The following is a 5,968-nucleotide window of genomic DNA, read 5'->3' as shown; positions in this document are numbered from 1 at the left end:
TTTCATGCAAGATGATGGTTGTGGCATCTAAATGCAGCGAGAACTGGGATTTCCTTAAATTTACATAATAGGTTGTGAGAACAGATTATGTCTACTTTCTAATTAGTTTGTTTAATAAGTGAGGAATCCAGAAGCTATCACCCTAGAGTGGCATCAATGCCAAGAGTTCTCTTATATTCCAGTTTCTTCAACCCTCTATAGATAGAACAACTGAAAATTACTACTTCCAAATCCCATTTTCTAGAGGGGAAGAAACTATGTTAGGCTTTTATTGTTCTAAGGATGGTAGACAGCAGCTTGCCAGAGGGCCGTTCACTCAGTTGACAAAGGTGTATTAGCACCTACCATGGGCTAGACACTGTGAATTAGTAGCTGGTTGGTCATCTGGGTTGGGGCCAGATGAGGCAGTGAAGGGCCACATCTCCAACAAGACCCTCCACTTGGGAAGAATGGAAAAGACAGAATGAAAAAGTAACTGTTATGCATGAGGAACTGCACATCAAAGAAATATAGAAGAAAATTGAGACTCCTGATACCTACGAAACTGTGATTCTATCAGTGAAACTTGGCAATAGAAGTCCTGTTGTTAATATCATATGGACTGTGATGTGATCTAGTATGCATATACCCTCATCCTCACCAGTATTCCTACATCCACTAACAAAGATGATTCTTTAGATGGCTGTAGGTCCCTTGGGTTACTATGCCAAAGTTCCATCTTCAAAACATTTCTGACATTACATTATTTGCTCAAATCTTGGTGTATTTGAAAGTTTTCCATAACAAATTTTGTGTGTGTGTGTGTGTGTGTGTGTGTGTGTGTGTGTGTGTGTTTTTGAGACGGAGTCTCAATCTGTTGCCCAGACTGGATGGAGTGCAGTGGCGTGATCTCGGCTTACTGCAACCTCCAACTCCCAGGTTCAAGCGATTCTCCCGCCTCAGCCTCCTGAGTAGCTGGGATTACAGGCAGCTGCCACCATGCCCGGCTAATTTTTTTGTATTTTTAGTAGAGATGGGGTTGGCCGGGCTGGTTTGAAACTCCTGACCTCAAGTGATCTGCCCACCTCAGCCTTCCAAAGTGCTAGAATTACAGGCGTGAGCCACAGTGCCCAGCCCATAAGAAGGTATTTTTAAATGTTGGAATGCAAGAGGTTATCAGGTTTCACTTGAACTTTCCCAGAGGTGAGAGACTACCACTGCATAAAGCTTACATTGAGCTGAAACTGAACTTCCTATAATGTCTACCAGTTGATCAAAGTCCTTTTCCTGTGACTTACATAAAAGTAATCTTCACACAAAAGTAAGTCACTCAAAAAGAGAACCCTCCAGATAGGAAGACTGTTATTAATTTACTACCCCAAATGGGGACAAGTTTGAAAATAAAAAGTGGCAGTAAAATAATTGAAATATTATAGCTTTGAAAGTTATATTTATTAATCAAATATCCGTTTTTAATATATTGGGAGGTTTATTTAAAAGTTGTAACTCAACAGCATTTTCCAAAATAAGTTTCTGTCTAAAAAAGTAAAAATAACACATGTGGAACAGATGCTAAGCCAGATGAGACACTGGGAACAGGCATGAATGGGGAATGACCCAGGTGAAATCAAGCATATGGTCATGCTAGTTATTATGTCTCATCATCACTATCTTTGTTCAGGTTAAACATCCCAGTTCTTTGAATTGTTCTAACTTCTTCAGTATCCAACTTATTTCATTTAACAATATCCACTTAAAACATAGCATCAAAAATAAAACCCAATATTCCTGATGGGTTCTGACCAGTGCACATTACAATGAAGCCATCACCCCCATAAATCCAAATATCACATTCTCTCAGCACTCCCTTCATACTGCGGCAGCCTCCCCAACAGCTGCATCCATACTGTTGGCTTTTATTCAGCTTGTAATCAACAGAAATATTTTGTACCAAAGTGCTGCTAAACTCAGTCTTCCTCTTCATGAACATTCACAAAGAATTTTATTTTCTAAATCTAAATTCAGGAATTATATCTTGTTAGTTTCAAGTGATTATTGCAGACTCTTAATATAGTTTTTAATGATAGCTTGTCATACAATATTATCTGTTCTTCTAATTTTTTGTCACATCCAAAATTTGTTAAGCAAATTATATATGTGTGTATATATATATCTTACATATCTTACATATATAGGTGTATATATGTATATATGTATGTATATATACACATATTTATACCACACACACACCTATATATGTAAGATATGTAAGATATATATATATATCTTTCACCCAAATTTTAAATGAAAATATTTAGCAGAACAGGGCCCAAGCTAGACTACCACTAGGAACTGGTTGATCCATTTAGTAACCGCTCTTTAACCAGGTAAGGAACCACCTAACCATGCTCACACTGAGCTCATATTTCTACACCTAATCCCAAAGAACATTATGAGAGATATTAAACAAACTAGAGACTTCCCTTTGAATGGAAGATGATAGAATCCTGAAAGTAATTTTCCAAGCCATTTACCGTGATAGACAATCTACCCTAACTGTCTTGTAAAGCAACCTGAAGTTTTTCCAACAGTGAAAGACACCAGCTGTACAGGGTTCACCACACAACCCAATAGCTCAGTTGTTAAGTGCTGCCTGGTAAAAGCACAACCCAGAAGCAAAAGAGGGAAGCACATGAAGTGTATTTTGGTAACCAAGTTCTCTGATTCAGTACAGATGTTACATCCTCCATGCTCTTCTGTGGAGCATCTTGGTCTCCCTGATGGGCCAGTCTGAGTTTTTCCTATCCAAGATTCACATTGAAGCTAAGTTGAAAAGCTGTGGCAGAGATCCACTGTGACTCAATAGGAGGAGTTAACTTAAGCCAAGCATGGATAAGCAGAGAACTAGGGCCAAGAGAAACCTCTGATGAGGTGTGGCAGAGTGTGACTTCAACTGCTAAAAACGGAAGAGAGGACATCATTAATCTCTATGACATATGTCAACAACAGCAACAAACATTCACTAAATAAAACCCAAAATGTTCAGAATCTGAATTACCCTGAAGACACCACAATAGTCTCCATAACAATTTTTTCAAAGCAAGGTACAACTATTTGAATTCAGAGATTATGAAGGAAGTGTGATCCAGAGAAAATGTACATCTGGTCTGAAATGAAGTTCCAGTTTCTTCACTTAAGTGTTAAGTGATTTAGAGTTTGTCATCTACTTTTCCCAAGCCTCAGCTTTATTACCTGTAAATGGAGTCCTTTGTTCATGCCATGCCATGTTACAAGAAAGGATCTAAATCAACTAAAGGCAACTGTTACTCTACCAACCTCACAGAGTGGTCGTAGAGATCAATGCGAAAATACAAATAAAAGCGTCATATAAATATGTACCCTTATGATAATTAGTCGTAATATTAAAACTTGATATTTTGTTAGTCTGACAGAAAGATGATAGACACAGATATATTTATAAGAGCAGGAAGCTATATTTACTACATTCTATCATTGAAATTTTCTCATAGAATAACAAAAATTTGCACTTGGAATACAATTTTGCACCACAACATTATCTTACAAATGAGCAAATTTGAGTTTAGGTGTGTTAAAATGATCTGCTTAATGTCAAGTTAGGAAAAAAAAAAAAAACACTAAGGCTAAATTCCAGATTTGCACTCAGTCCTATGTTCATTTCACTACACTAGGATGCTAATTCTGTTAATAATGACAATATCAGAATATTCAGTTCAGACTGTCGCTATTCAAAAGATAAACAAAACTATCACTTTACAACACTGCCAAGATACATCACAGAACATATCTTGGTGTGAGATTGCATTAATGTGTAATTGTCTCTACTCTCCTTTTCTCTTCCATGGGCCAGAATGTGGCTTCATACTATTGAAAACAATGGTCTGGAAAGGCACTACCAATCCATCAGAGATGGCAAGTTAAATGGAGTTATTTACACCTCTTAGATATATTGGAAAGACACTGGAATGAAAAACAGGAAACTTGAATTCTGGTTCAATTCCTGTAACTCCCTAGCCATGTCATATCAGGCAGGCAAGTTATGGGTATTTCCCCATTGGTAAAATGAGGATTTGGACTATCTGACCCCTTTCCAGTTCAGATATCCTCTACTTCTACAACTAACATCTACAACCAGCATAAATGAAAGGTAAAATAAAAAAGATTATAACTGTTAAGGATAAAAGTGTGTCCTGAGAGAAAAGAAAATTATCTCAACAGGTATACTTGTGATTTGTGATATTGCCTTATTATTGAATTGGATAATTACCAATATAACAACAAACATAGTTTATATTAGTTAGAATGTGCCAAACATCTGTAACAAATCCCAAAAGACTTAAATACCCATAAGTTTATTCCTCTTTCACAAAAATGCCCAGGTGGCAAGTGTCTCTCCTCCATATGGTCATTCAGGGACCCCGGCTGATGGGGGATCTACATTTAAAACTTCCAAGATCGGCCGGGCGCGGTGGCTCAAGCCTGTAATCCCAGCACTTTGGGAGGCCGAGACGGGCGGATCACGAGGTCAGGACATCGAGACCATCCTGGCTAACACGGTGAAACCCCGTCTCTACTAAAAATACAGAAAGTTAGCTGGGCGTGGCGGTGGGCGCCTGTAGTCCGCAGCTACTCGGGAGGCTGAGGGCAGGAGAATTGGCGTGAAACCCGGGAGGCGGAGCTTGCAGTGAGCTTGAGATTGGCCACTTGCGCTCCAGCCTGGGGTGGACAGAGCAAGACTCCGGTCTCAAAAAAAAAAAAAAAAAAACAAAAAAAAACTTCAAGATCCAACTTAGATCAACTTAGTCATTGCCTTTGCAGCTCATTGCAAGAGGGAAGAATATGTGTGGAAGGCACATTCATCAACTTAGGGCTTGGCCCGGAAGTGGTACACCTCACTTCCTCCTGCATCCTAATGAAGAGAAATAGCCCACGTGGCTATACATAACTTCAAGGGGGTTTGGAAAACTTAATCTTCAGCTGACCAGCCACATTTCAGGTACAACTCTATTACTATGACAAAAAAGAGAACAAATTTTGTTGGACAGCTAATAGACTCTGCCACATTGGATAGTTCATTTAATGAGTTTCAATATAGTCAGGCTTCAAATACAAAGGTTGATATAAACCTCATAACTAAATTCATAAAGCCATTTAGTTAGAAAACTGTTACTAGAACTTAGAAGCTATTAGTTTGCTTAAATATTAGAGAAACAAATCCTTTGAGTCCCTACTTTGAGTCCTTTTCACCTATGAACTCTGTAAAGACCTGACAATCAGAAATGTATTCAATTTGATCCAAAGAAGCAGGATTTTGCTTTTAATTTGTTCTAGTAATCCATAGGAAGCAGGTCTTTTTGAATCAGAAGCAGAATCTATAGCTTTAAAAAGATGCTTTCCCCTAGTAGTTGAGGCAGAGCAATGAGCAATCCAACTGGCTAAGACTGAGTGATACTCAATAGAAGTATGTTCATCTGTTACACTTGGCAAGGTTGCTAACACACAGTGATGTTGTTTGTTATGTCTCTTCTTTAGCTCATAAGTTAAAAATAAAAAGGAAGACATAGGATAAAACAGAACCACCACCACTCCATTCCATCAGGTCCCTCTTCACTGAGACTCAGCTCTTCTACTTGCAAAATGCAGCAGATGGAATGTTAAATCTAAACTATAATGTCTCTTGCATTCCTAGCTGTCAAAACAAACCATGTGCCTCCTGCTTCTCAACTATAATTCACTAAAAGCAATGAGACTATTTCCGACACCAGAGCATGCACAACTAAGTCTATTTTGGGTGATCCTTTTTAAGTGTATGTGTTAGAAGATGAATGAGTGAACTCAAACAAGAAATAAGTGTCTTCACTCAATGAGGATTTATTGACATTTTAATTTTGACTGCTCTATGACAAATACACTTAGTCCTACCAAGACGAGAAAGAAAAATTATTTCTCA

This window comes from Rhinopithecus bieti, unplaced genomic scaffold (genome assembly GCF_001698545.2).
Source record: "Rhinopithecus bieti isolate Rb0 unplaced genomic scaffold, ASM169854v2 scaffold_39386, whole genome shotgun sequence".
Lineage (NCBI taxonomy): Eukaryota > Metazoa > Chordata > Mammalia > Primates > Cercopithecidae > Rhinopithecus > Rhinopithecus bieti.
This window is presented reverse-complemented; position numbering follows the sequence as displayed.